This window comes from Anser brachyrhynchus, assembly GCF_964034855.1.
Source record: "Anser brachyrhynchus genome assembly, chromosome: 1".
Lineage (NCBI taxonomy): Eukaryota > Metazoa > Chordata > Aves > Anseriformes > Anatidae > Anser > Anser brachyrhynchus.
Genome location: NC_137694.1, coordinates 155556457 through 155570689, shown reverse-complemented (window position 1 = coordinate 155570689; position 14233 = coordinate 155556457). Strand labels below are relative to the sequence as shown.

Sequence of the window (14233 nt, the reverse complement as noted above, 5' to 3'; positions counted from 1 at the left end):
TTGATATTTCATCTAAACTACTGTATTTCACAGCACCACAGGATGACTGAGGTTGGCAGGGACCTCTGGAGGCCATCTGGTCCAAGCCCTGCTCCAGCAGGGCCAACAGAGCAGGCTGCCCAGGGCCATGTCCAGGCGGCTTTTGAAGGCCTCCAAGGAGGAGACCCCACAGCCTCTCAGGGCAACCTGTGCCAGGGCTCCTCACCCGCACAGCACAGAAGTGCTGCCTGGTGCTCAGAGGGAGCCTCCTGGGTGCCAGTTGGTGCCCAGTGCCTCTGGTCCTGGCACTGGGCACCCCTGAAAAGAGCCTGGCTCCATCCTCACTTCACCCTCCCTTCAGGTATTTACAGACATTGACGAGATCCCCCCTGAGCCTCCTCTTCTCCAGGCTGAGCAGTCCCAGCTCTCTCAGCCTCTCCTCATAGGAGAGCTGCTCCTGGTCTCTTGATCAATTTGGTTGGACTCTTCCCAGTATGTCTAGATCTCTCTTGTACTGGGGTGCCCAGAGCTGGACAGACGGTCATAGTGAGCAGCAGACCATGAGAAGACAAGGTGTCTAGGAGTAAGCACCAGACACGAGTCTCAGTGTCCTCTGTGGAGTCATTAAGGAATGTTTCCATGCCAGAAATAAAAACTGGAGTTTTATTTGCACCTTAGTGTACATAAAAGTCCTGAGACAGTAGCTGCAGGCCTGAGGCAATAGGTGCTCTGCTCTCTTGTGCTGGGAAGTCCATGTTCCTTCTGCAAGTAACTTCTTTGGGCTGTGGCTAAGAGAGGTGAGCGTTTGCACTAATCCCAGTGAATGTTCATGTAAATATTCATTCAAAGGAAAGGAAGGACTACTTGCTAATGTCTCTGTGCGTACTTCCATCCATCTTCTCATCTGTTTCACAACCCCTTGTTTGTGCTGGAAGTGTGAGATGGGTAAATGGGAAAGACAAGATGTGCCTCACTCCTTCCACGCTATGTTCAACCAGCAACAGGAAAAGACAGTCACCTTGCTTTTTTAAGCTTTTTAGCTTAAAAAGGAATCCACTTTGCTGGTATTCTTAAGCTAAAAATCTTTGTCCTTAAGAGCTTAAGTTATGTGCTTCCAGACTATGAATGATTTATCACATCCCCCCCAAAATCTTGGGTCTGCAATCTGTACCAACAAACTCCATCAAAGTGATTTCTGGTCAGTACAGTAGTAATAGTGAAAAGAAATTGGAGTCAGGGGACAGGATCAGAAAATGAGACCTAGCATATTTACAGTCTTGTGAGAACTGTGAAGACCTTAATACATGGGGCAGAAGGGACAGAGTAATGGTTTAAAAAAATATAGTTATAAATGCAAAGTGATATGTTATCAGTGTAAGGGAACTTGAGCCACCCAGACTCTGAACTGAGGGCTATGACTTGCGTTTGGCTAACGGAAAAAGCTGTGTTAGTTCAAAACGCAAATACCATTTCCCTATCTGTATTCTCCACCCCTCTACCAGAGCCTTCTAAAGGAATGGGCAAGAAAACACTTGTGGCTTTGCTTCACCTGCTGAAGGTGCAGTTTTAATGCACGGGTGAGCTGCTTCACGTGTACGCCGCTGCTTACGGAGCAAGCCCTTAGCCTCAGCCTATACTCTCCTATCTACCACTTGCAGCACAAGTCATCTGACTTCCTACAGGCAGTGGTTATAGGGAGATAAAATAATGTTAAAAGAAAAACTCAGAAAAAAGTGTATTTCTAAATTTTTGTAGGGATCGTTTTGCACAGGCTGAAGTTTCTGAGCCTTTCCCTTTCTGGGTGGATGAATGCCAGCACCAGGGCATGGAAAGCAATGGGAACGTGTAGCTGGAAAGCAGAAGAGGGACTTCTCCCTCCATGACTCTGTACCACAAGGTTCAAGGGTGACTGCTAGGATGCTTGTGGTTAAAGCATGGGTTCCTGTAGAGGCAGTAACCTTTGCCAGAGGAGGGTGGCAGAACACTATAACCTATCCAACAGGCTTCTATGTCACTACAAGCCCTGTATTTAATAAGTGTGAGAAGAGACCAAAAAGCCATTATCAGCCAAAATCTCTGCCCTATACAAAGCTGTGCCATCTGAGATGTTAGACCTATCTCTGTGCTGCAGCTGGGAATGTGAGGTCCTGTCTGATATGCTCTTCTCAGATTGATGCATGTGGATGCACACAAAATACACAGTTCTATAACATCACTTAAGAGAAAGGAAGCCATATGAGGTAGTTTGACAAAAAGTATTGCAAATTGTTGAATGTATCTGGTATTAAGGTGGTAACACTTCTGAAAGGGCTTCCCTGAGATGAGCTGCCCCTTCAAATTCATAGAATCATCTAGGTCAGAAAAGACCTTCAAGATCATCCCTACCTATGGCAGGGGGGTTGGAGTTAGATGATCTTTAAGGTCCCTTCCAACCCGAGCCATTCTATCATCATCAGGTCCTACCGTCAACCTGACCTACAGAGTCCCACCACTAAACCATGTCCCTCAGTGCCACGTCCATGCGTCTCTTAAATACCTCCAGGGATGGGGACTCCACCCCTTCCCTGGGCAGCCTTTTCCAATGCCTAACCAGCCTTTTTGAAAAGAAGTTCTTCCAAATATCCAATCTAACCCTTCCCTGGCACAACTTGAGGCTGGTTCCTCGTGTCCTATCACTTCTCACCTAAGAAAGGTGACCGACAGTCTTCTCAGTGCAGCCTCCTTTCAGGTGGTTTTAGAGAGCCATGAGGTCTCCCCTCGGCCTCCTCTTCTCCAGACTAAGCAGCCCCAGTTCTCTCGGTCACTTACCACAAGCCCTGTTCTCTAGTCCCCTCACCAGCTCGTCTCTCTTCTCTGCTCATGCTTGAGCAGCTCGCTGCCTTCCTGTAGTGAGGGGCCCAAACCTGAACACAGCGCTCGAGGTCTGGCCTCACCAGTGCTGCTTACAAGGGGACGATCACTTCCCTAGTCCTGCTGGCCACCCTGTTTCTGATGCAGGCAACGCTTTCCCTGATGCGGGCAGATAGATGCAAGAGTGACGTTTGTAACTGCAAGCTGACACAGAAGTGAATGTCACCACTTCCACGCTTAGTTTCGTGTTACTTTTCTCAGTGGAAGGTGCCAACCATGCCGTTGTTAGAGCTCTGTGACGTAAGTGTAATTGTTCAGATTGGAAATGCGTTGTTTTTAAGGGAAGAGAAACTGGCCTGCCCCGCCGCAGGATTAATCTCCGCAGTCAGTATTCTGTAAGCAGCTTATGGAGTAAACGTTACGTGGGGCTTGGCCAGCTGGCTTAAGCATTGCCTGCTCTCTTAACCCTTTCTAAAGATAAACGAGTTGTAATTGGATTTGTGTACTGGGTGGTTTCAAAGAGGAGCCGATATCTGTGACAAAGGACCCGTGCACCAGGCATGTTGCTGAGAGACGGCTTGCATCTCTGAAAGATTTATTACTCGTCTGTCACAGTCGGGGTGGCAGATTAGAGAGGAATGTGTTTTGGTGTGGCAATTCCCTTTATTCTTACGATGTGTGAGGAAACAGAAATGGTAATACGGTTTGATTTGTGTTTCTTTTTTTTGCTTTGTGTGGGAAGGCTGCTGCTGCAGAGGGTTTCTTTGTACCAACACTTCGAACTTTTTAAAGTGAGATTGAGAGAAGAGGAAAGATAAATTGATGATTATTATCTGTTATATAAAACTTTGTGAAGTAAAAACAGGCAATATTTCAGTCTGCGATTATATACTTTTTAAACACTAAATTAATTTAAAAATTCCATCAGAAATTGTTTTTCCATGTAGCCAGTTTCTCTAGAAGGGAGGTAGATATTAAGAGTGGAAAACTTGTTCTTTTCAATAGGATTTTGAGCACTCAGTTGATAATCCTCACTCATGCCTGTTGCAAAATATTTAAAAAGTTAAAATTGAAGCCAACTGGGGAGAGCAAATGTTGATGTCGCCCACAGTATTTCATTTACTCAGTACTGTTACCAAAGGCCAGGTGTTGTGGGGAAGCACAGATGAGAATATTCAAAAAGTAAGATCTATATTTTTATATTAAGGGATATTTTTATTACACCAGTTTGTTTTCGACAGATAAATTTATTAGCTTCTGAGGCATCTGTGGCTTTGTTAACACTGGTATTTAAGCTTTTATGTATTGAGCACAGGAGTCACTAAAAACGTTTAGCCATTTTTCCCAAGTTCGTGTAGTGTTAAGTGGTTGCTATATTTTTTGTGTATGTTGACCATCCTTATCACCCTAAAAAACGGGAGTATTTTTTTTAAATTCATATTTTATTTTATTTTTTTGTTTTCTTACAAGCACTGCTTCCTTCGAGTTTCTCTCAGAGGTAGCACTGCTTGAATCTCTGTTACAAATTTTTGTGTAGCTCAGAATCACAGAACCATTAGGGTTGGAAAAGCCCTCCAAGCTCATCTGGTCCAACCATCCGCCTACCACCAATGTCACCCACTGAACCATGTCCCCAAGCACCACGTCCAACCTTTCCTTAAACACCCCCAGGGACGGTGACTCCACCACCTCCCTGGACAACCCGTCCCAGTGCCTGACTGCTCTTTCTGAGAAGAAATGTCTCCTCATTTCCAGCCTGAACCTCCCTTGTCCACTCTGATTCTACTCACAACAAAAATTTACTCATTTAAATTTTTAACCTTGTCCCTTTGGTCTCTCTGATTTGAAAGAATACCTTTTCTGTTTAGAGAGAAGGATTTGCAACTCAGCTCTTGTCCTACTGGTGTTGCGGTTAGAAAAGCAATAAATGCAATACAGGGTGTTTTTGCACTGAGGAGAGGCTGGTTCTTTCTGGGTCCTTATAAGAAAGGCACAAACACTTAAAAGGCAGGTAACGATTTACTCCTAGCCCAGAAAAGCTGTTAGCGAGTTGTGAAACCTTTTGTCTCTTCTGATGCTGGGAACCTTGAGCTGATAGAGCCTGAGGCTGACCTCTGGTCAGGGCACAGCACGTGGCGCAGATCCTGTCTGTGGTGAGGTTCACCAGCTCTGAGCTCACAGGTATTTCCACAGGGTCTTTCTCACGGCACAGATTCGTCTGTCACTGACGACGGTGAAGCCTTGAGCGAGGACTTCGCTTGTCACATTCCCTTGGACAAAATGCTCAGTTATTCTTGTCTCATTGATAAAGCTATGGTCCTAGAGCAAATTGTGTATGGTATTTCATGTGTTACTATACACTTATGATTATAAATATTATGCACTTGCGATTAAATATGCATCGACTACACATACATTGACTAAATATGCATTCAGTACACATACATTGATTAATTACACTATTGATCAGATACACCTAGATTAAGTAGCCTCTGTGTGAGGCAGACACTGGATTGGTGGTTGTGTGGTTCACTAATTTTTTATAAAAACAGTCATCCACTGCTGGATACTGCAATAGGTAAACAAGTCATTATTGGTAAGGATACTTCTGCAGTTTGATTCAAGATGCTGCTCATTTTCTGGTACCTTACAGATCAGAGAAGCGTTGCTGTTCTAAGCGAAGGTCACTTAAGACCTTAACTTTTACTTTTTGGGTGCTCTGCAATTTTTGGTGCATCTTGCTGATACATCCTGGTATTTCTCCTCACCCCCTCCTTGCAACTGCTGTCATCATCCTCTGCGTGAGATAGTCCTGTTCTGAGTAGTTGGATTAGATGGAGCGTAAATCATAGTTCTTATTTACGTAGACCTTTTTTTTTTTTTTTTAGATACTAACAAAGTTGGATAAAACTGTGAAGAGAGAGTAGCAAAAACTTCTTCCACCAAGCGTGTCTGTGGCCATTGAGGCACACTTGTTTCCTGTTTTTGTTTGTAACTAGAAAGTGACACCTTGTGAAAGAGCATTACAAACAGATTTCTGAGAAGTAATTTTAGAGTTCGAGTCCATCATTTTGCCCTGCTTATCATACCTATTTTGACAGAGGATATAAATTAGCTAGTAAAAGTTGCTCTGTCTTGGAAGACTGATTAAAATTTTAAATATAAATTCCTCTCCTCTCCTCTTTCTTTTTTTTTCCTTTTTTTTTCTTTTTTTTCTTTTTTTTTTTCTTTTTTTCTTTTCAAGTTGTGAAGCCCTTGTCTTAGGCTATATGGTGAAGAGGCTTCATCTGTATTTAAAATCAAAACAATTTGGGTCAGAAGAGACCTTAAAGACTATCCAGTCCCAACCCCCTGCCATGGGCAGGGACACCTCCCACCAGACCAGGTTGCCCAAAGCCCCATCCAGCCTGGCCTTGAGCACCTCCAGGGATGGGGCATCCACAGCTTCTCTGGGTACCCTGTGCCAGTGCAAAATACATGATGGTACTAACTCTTTATTGATACCTGTTCCAAAAATACTAGAATCATTAGTCATTCAATTTCAGTAGCAATTTCCAAGCAGCAGCACAAGAAGCACTGCAAAGGAATACATGATGGTGGTGGTGCTTGGCTGCCTCAGTAGAGATGCTGAGCTGCACGGTAAGTGCCTCCTCCTCATCAGCAACCGCTTTACTAGGAATGCAGGGCTGTAGCCAGGGGAATCAGTTTCTCCAAATTCAGCTTACACATGCAGCAGAAGACCGGAGGCAGCATATAGAGGCCTTTTATCGAGGCAGTAAAATCAGTCTGGACACCAGGAGACATTTCCCTGACCTTAGGCTTTCCATCTGTGGTTGTCTGTGTGGTGGTCTGTCTAGCAGCGGAGGTTTGCCTAGCTGTGGGCAGCCCTCCTGGCGCTCCTTTGTAGCAGAGACTGCTCATGGCCAAGGGCATGGTGAGGGTACTAGCTGAATGGCTGCAACGGTGCAGCAGAAAAGCAAGGCAGGAGGGTGAAGAGATGGCCTGGCTGTGCCCAGAATTGAAAGCTGCCCATTTTGCAGCCATTCCTGGCATTTGTGGTCACAAGTTCAGCTTGCCAGTGGCAGTATCGAAACTTCCGCTCTAGCTTGTGGGTTAAGGAGGAGTTAAAGATGAAAGATCCTTCATTTAATGAAATTAATGCTAACATCATCAGTTATACCAGAAACTCAGATGGCATGTTGTTTGTTTTTTTTTCTCCATAGAACTGAGATACTTTCTTCTAGGCCGTGTTTTTGTTAGTGACATACAATGTATTGTGTTCTTACGGATCTCTTGCTAGATATCCTGTCTGATAATTCACGTTGTTTGTTCTCTAGAACAAAGCCAAGAGGAGAGATAATGAGATGTCAGGTATCAGAGATACAGAAGCATAGTCATTTAGGTTGGGAAAGACCCTTAATATCTTCAAGTCCACCATCCACCTAACTACCAAGGCCACCACTTAACCGTGTCCCTAAGCACCATCTCCTTAGTGTGTAAACATAACAACAGAGAAGTACTTCAAAAAAGCGTATATATTTATAAGAACAAAGAGCAGAGGCTTATAAAAATGATTATAGATGGAAAGGCAGAAAGCAAGCTTTCTGTTTGTTTTACCAGAAAACACTGCTAAAACAAATGTTATCACTTCAGGCTTTAACTGGATTTACAACTTAGAGCTCTTGTGAAGTTAAAGTGATAGTTTCTTAATACAGCAGGAAAAAAAAATAATAAAAAAATGGCAACATCCTGTAGATTATCTAGATTATTATGAACCTGAAACTTTGCCCTGTATCCCTCTTTTAGCATAACTAACACTACTATGTATTTCTCTTATTAGCTAGCCCGGACACATTTAAACTAGCTGGTTTGTGCTCAGCTGAGTGAAGGAATAAGATTTTGATGAGCATTTTGGTTATTTCAAATAGCTTCCACTGTACTTTTTTTTTTTTTCAGGACAAAAAAGAACCAACAGAACTTGTCCTACAGTTGCCTCTGCAGTCTGATGAATTGCCAGGAGTTTTCATTTCAATGTCTTTCTGTTAAAAATGCCTCATGCGTGCAGTTGGCAAGTCTGCCTCCTCTCTTCCTGTCCAACTGGACACTGTGATCTATGTTATTGTTACATCTAGACAGAATTACTGTAGCTTTCCATAGTTAGAAATTGCAGTATGAAGGTTTCATCAGGTTCTTAACTGCTTAGTAGCAGCAGCTGCTGCTAAAACATTATCTGGCTGATTTGTAGGCTGGCAAGTTAAGAACAATCAATTTTCAGCATCTCTATATTTAAAGTAGGCTGCATCAGAGTGCCTTCTGCTTACTAACCACAACTTCCCTCGAAAGTTACATGCCACAGGAAGGATGAAACTGCTACGTCTAGCTTATTAGAGTGAGGAACATAATTCTCCCTGTGCATGCTATAAGAGTATGTATATTTTTCTGGAGAGGATAGGATAACCACAAATGTTGTTGCCTTCAGAACAGGTGCAAAGCTTGCTTTTTTAGTTTAGCCCTTTCCACAACATCTGTCACAACTGAGGAAAAGAAAAGAGGAAGAGGAGAAACTCTTATTTTTGCACTGAGAAAAAAATGAATGTAGCTTTTGGGAAAGAAATCTAGGCCATGTCTTGACCTTTCTGTATTACAGAAGAAAGCCAGAAACAGCATAAAAGCGTAGAGTACAATACTAGACAAATTTTTAGGTTATATTGTTTGTTAATTTTACCACAAAGGCAGTGAGTTTCATGCTGCTTTCTTCCATGACTTAATCAAAGTTTTGACCAAATTTACTACAGTCATAGAAGGATGCAAATTGGAGTTTCAGGAGATAGTCTTGTCCAACCTTGGGAGTAGAAATTTAAGTCAGGACTGCGTCCAGTCAGGTGTTGAATATCTGTTAAAGACAGAAATTGCACAGCCTTTCTGTGCAACCTTTCATGACCAACGTCATGGTGAAGAAATGCTTCTTACTGTTTAATGGTTCCTTGCTGCAACTTGTGCCCATTGATGTGTGTCTCCATCTTTGCTGTACCCTCATTAGGCAGCTGAAGATGCCTACTGGGCATCTGCTCTCAGTCTTCCCTCTCCACACAGACCAAACTTGGCTCTCTCATCCTCTTCTCAAGTATCACACGCTGCAGCCCCCAATGGTTTTTGGTGGCCCTCTGCTGGACTTGTTCCAGCATGTCAGTGTCCTTCTACAGAGGAGCCTAAAATTGGACGCTGGACTCCAAGTATGGTCTCATGAGTACTGCATAGAGGGGAAGGGTCACTTCCCTTGACATTCTTTCTAACACAATCCAGTACATGTTTGGCCAGCAGGTCACTCTACTGGCTCCTCTTGAACTTAGTGTCCGCTAAGACCCCAGACCTTTTCTGCCAAGCTGCTCTCTATCCGGTCAGTGCCCAGCCTGCACTGTAGCCTGGTGTTAGTCCCTCTCAGATGCAGGACTATGCATTTGACTTTGCTGATCTACATGAGATTGCTTTGAGCCTATTTTTATGGCCACTCGAGGTCTTATTTTTCTTTATTTAATGCATTTGAGCAAAGTGATCCAAATTTGGCAGTCATGAGGTAGGATCCGAGTACTGAAACTCACCTGCGTGCTACTGTGTTAAGTAAAGTAGGTCAGCGCGCTGTCGATCTCCCCGTGTGTAGAGATACCCTGTTCTCTTCTGCCACCCAGCTCTGACACAGCTGAATTTGCCTTCTTCCTGTGTGCTTGCCTTCTTTCCTTCTCTCTGTAATTTGGATGACATGACCAACAGCTTTGGGCTGCCAGTTCATAGGAGAAGAGATTAGATGACTTGAAGGAAGGGGATTTGATGCACGTCTGTGAAATCATGTGCGATGTGGACAGGGTAAATCAGGAGGCAATGTGTTCAATTATTTCCAGCACAGCAAGCAGGGGACTTCAAATGAAACTAGCAGGTGTCGCAAACGAAAGGAAATGGCTCTAGACACCATGTAGAGTTAAATTGTGGAGCTTCTTGCTGCAAGGTGCTGCAGACATTAATGTTTTATTTGAGTTGAAAACAGGACCAGACAGACTGAGGGAAGAAAACTGGATTGTGGATTGTTGCATGCAAAGATAAGGCATCTACTTCAGGAAGTCCAAAGTCAGACCTTGCAGGAAGCCAAGACAGTATTTGGGGTGTTGGGGGGGTAAGGGTTTGGGTGCGGGGAGGAGAAAGAGGAACTGTGAGCATTTACTACACAAACAGCAATTCCTTGGTTTTTCTTTAGAGAACGGTTGCGTCTTGACTATGTTCATTTTGCAGCACAGCCTTAGCCTGCAGGCTACTGCTTCACCAAGATGATACCAAGAATCAGGTGATTTGGCGTCCATTCACCTCGTGTGTATCGAAACAGCATAGAAATAGACTGCTAAGACACAAACTGTTGAGCTTTGTCTTGAGTTCTTCTGCTCTGTACCACATGCATGGAGGTTGACGAGAGAGGCAGTGGTGCCTGGAGCAATACCTGTTCTCTTCTTCTGGGACTGCAAGCCACAGGAGATTGTGTTCTTTATCTCCAGACTTTCAGTTAGGCTTCTATATCCTCTAGCCCAAGGTGGCTGGGAGAACCTGAGTATTTGCAGAAGTAGTAGCTTTGCCTTCTTAGCTAAAGAAAAGGTAATTTAACAAACTTAATGTTCTTGTGCTGAAAGTGCATGTCTGCTTCATGATTTTTCATGTGATGAACCTTCACTTGGTCATGTATGCTTCTTCAGTGTGCAACAGTAGATGTCTGGACAGCTTTCTTTTTCAGGCTTAGACAGAGGCAGTTAAGATGTACCCTTCGACCCCCACCATCATTCGTCGTTTTTATTTCTGTGTCTGTCACATTCTCTACCAAATAAAATGTGAGAGAGGTTTCAGCAGTGGAGATACCTCAGGCCCGCCTCCCAGCTATCTCCCCTTAAGGGCAGGATGTTGGTGGCACCCATACAGATGAAATTTCCAACCCTTTTCAAAAATTCAGGGCCACTTTTTGTTACCTGTGTCCCAGACTTCTCTTACAGTAGGAGAAACACTTGGACCCTCTGCAGTTTGGTACAGGCTCAGCTACACTCCTGTAAGTCCTTCCCACTCCAAACAACAAAAACCCTTCATGACAGTAGGCATTGAGCTAAGCGTGCATGCCTTCCCACTTGGGTGCCGTAGTCTGAGGGAGCCGGGCAATATTTTCAAAAGATTGCCAAGAGTTTTACTGTATGACTTCCTGTAGTAATCTACTGCACTTCCTCAGTTTGTCGTCTTGCTGGGGAGACGGTCAAATCTCTCTCATCCACAACAGTCCATGACTTCTGTTACTTGCCTGTAGTTAAACAATCCAGTGCTGAGAGTGCTACCTCCCAGCCCTTGAAACCCTTCTGTTGTTCTGGACCCACCTCCTGAGAATCTGCTTTTGGCTCAGAGATCTGCTAGATTTGGAGGCCAATCCCGAGGACCTGAAGGGAGAAAGACTTCACAGCTACTGCATTTAACTTTAAAATGGGTCTTGAGACTTTTCCTTTAGAATTAAAAAGTTGAGTAATCTCTAAAACAAAACTAAACCACGTTTCTTACTTCTACTTCACAGTCATGAATACCTTTTGTTCACTGTGGGTAACGACTATTAAAAGTTTAAGGTTTTGCCTATTAATTCTTAGCGTTAGTAATGTTTGCAGAGGCCTTAGGCTTGACAGTAGAGCACCTCTAATTTGGCAGTGGGCTCTTAGAAATACCTTTTCTTTTTTTTCTTTTTTTTTTTTTTTCATAGATATATCTGATAGCTTGTAGGGTCCTGATTTCTTCAGGCTTTAAGGTAAGTATGTACATAAATGGTCCCCACTCAATGCCTGAAACTTACACAGGCTCTACAGCAGCCAGGGGTCTTTTCTCTCAGGACCACTTCCATGCTCCCATTAACCTTATTGCATCTGTGTAAGTTGGTCATTGTCTACCGGTGAAAAGTCTCCTGCTCTGCACTGTGCAGATGGCAGCGTGCACCTCTTCTGCCAGACTCAGGGTGAGGGTTTTGCAGGTTTAGCTCCATTTTATTCACAAACCAGATGTTAATTCTGGGCAGGTGATAGTGAGTGACTAGTTTTGAATCGCTTTTTCACTCCCCCCCCCCCATCTATTAAACTCTGTCTCAGTTCATGACTCTTTTTGCTTGAGGCAGTTTTTCCCCAGATTCATAACCAAATCCATGAGTTGGTGGAAGTGGTGTTCAGAAGGAGTGTGAACATGGAGGATAATTTCAGCTGTGTCCCTGCTTGGTTAGTGAGCACGTGAACTAGCCCTCTGGACACCGAGTATGGATTATGTATTAATGTCCTGGAGCAGAACTTCCAGGTAGACCTATGCGATAGACTGATACTAGCCAGCAGCTCAACACCCACGCTTCCGCTTGCTCACTCCTTCCTCCCCAGCTGGATGGTGAAGAGACTAGGAAGAGTAAAAGCGAGAAAACTCATGGGTGGAGATGAAGACAGTTTAATGGGTGAGAAAAAAAAAAGTGCAATGCAAAAGCAGTTGCTCACCACCTCCTCCAAGCAGACTGATATCCAGCCAGTCTCTGAGCAATGGACACCTCTGAGCAATGGACACCCTACCCCTTCCTTCCCCTGCTTTTTCAGTTTAATCACTACACGTAGATTTTTGCAGACCATACTATTACCGTGTTGTATATCAACAAACTGCATAATGTGAGATCGTCCCAGTCCTACAAGGAAGCAGTACCCATTTGAAGATAACTGTGTCTCTTCTGTCAGCTTTCTAGGAGCTTTGAATACACCAACAGAAAGGCTTGGCTTGGCTTTGGTGGGTTTGGTTTCACAACCTGACGAATCTCTGTGTTTGGAAACCCAGAATGCTCCTCTGCTTTCTGTTAGGACTGCTGATCTTCACCTGAATCTAAAATGTTTTCCCTTCACTGCCTGGATTTCAGATGTCCCAGGAAATCATATCTTTCCAGTAAGAAACAGCAAAGAGGACTCTACCTGGTCTAACTTAGTGAAGAGGCTTGTAAAATGGTGATTTCTTTGAAGTTGTTTTCCCCATCATGAACTCTTCTATTTACCCTTGGTTATCTACTGGAAATAAAGAAATGTGGCCTTTCACATAGTCTCATCAGAGTCTTCTTAGCAGCAGCCCTAGCCATACACTCCTCAGTCTTGAATTGAAAGGTATTCTATCATTGTTCTATCATGTTCTATCATGAACAGTTTTTAAGATCCTGACTGGACTTCACCCTCCAAATAATGAGTACTCATAATGAGTAAGCCACATGAACCTACTTGTCAGCTGCTTGCTTTATCTGTGAAAAGGGTGAGCGAGATCCAGATCTGTACGGCCCAGCCTGTCACACGGAAAAGGTCATCAAAAGTTTTTACCAATGATGGATTCTGATTTTCCCTTGCAAAGCTCATGCTGCTTCAGCCACGTGTTGCATGGCATGGCATGCCCTTGTCTTGTCAGACCTACAGAATCAGGTCTTTCCACCCTCTTCATGGGAAGTACAAAGATCCAAGGGATGCTCAGTCTTTTAACAATGTCTTGCACTTAGATATCTGACTCATTAATAAAGAACTTTAATTTACTTTAAGACGTTGTTCCATGAGACCTCAAACAAGGGACTTAGAAGTAGCTTGAAGTACCTACTCAGAGAGGAGCAGCGGCAGACAGTATTTCTTGGGTATCTACGTGGTCACACTTACTGAATGTTGCATGCTTACCAAAAAGATGTTACCTTTGGAAGAGCTGCCTGGCAATCCTCATTAAATTTCTGAGGGTCCTGCTCCAGGAATTTACCGGTGTGAATGTCTTCAGTTTTAATGACTAATATTCTTTCAAAGGAGAAAGCCAGGAAACTTAATCCTTATTTTAACAGATTCTGTTTATGTGTTTTGCCTACTGCTTCCTCAGCATATGTTATATACTCAGTGTTAGAGAGGAGAAGAGATACCAGATACGTCTTTACCCCCTTTATTCTTGCGTGTGTGGCATGCAGTAGGAGAGGGACTTGAGGTGTGCCACCGTGGGTAACTCCTGTCGTAAAAATATTCAAAACAAACAGTGCTGGGGGAAGAATGCCTGCAGAACGAATGGAAAAAGGCATCTTGAACAAAACTGGTTTGGGAAGAGCTCTAGGTTTCCAGTATTACTGGCCTCCCCTGTTCCCATGCAGCAGGTTGTTACCACCTCTCTGGTGATGGCTACCAGCCCCACAGCACAACTGGGAGAAGAGCTAAGACAGATGCTCTCTAAGCTATTTTTAAGCAGTGTCCCAGGCCAGCTGAAACCACCACCACTACTTTTGGCAGTTTCAGATAAGCACGCATAAAAGAGTCTCCTCACTGATAGGAGTTTGCACAAGCTGCGAGCGCTGGCAAGCAGCGAGGGGAAGCAGTGGCAT

At 43.8% G+C, this 14233-nt stretch overlaps 1 protein-coding gene across 5 annotated transcripts in view; it reads left to right on the top strand.

Annotated features, from left to right (window-relative positions):
- The window catches only part of UBAC2 (UBA domain containing 2), a 103740-nt gene that overhangs the window by 32358 nt on the left and 57149 nt on the right, over positions 1 to 14233 (top strand). The gene's annotated exons all lie outside the window — the stretch shown is intronic.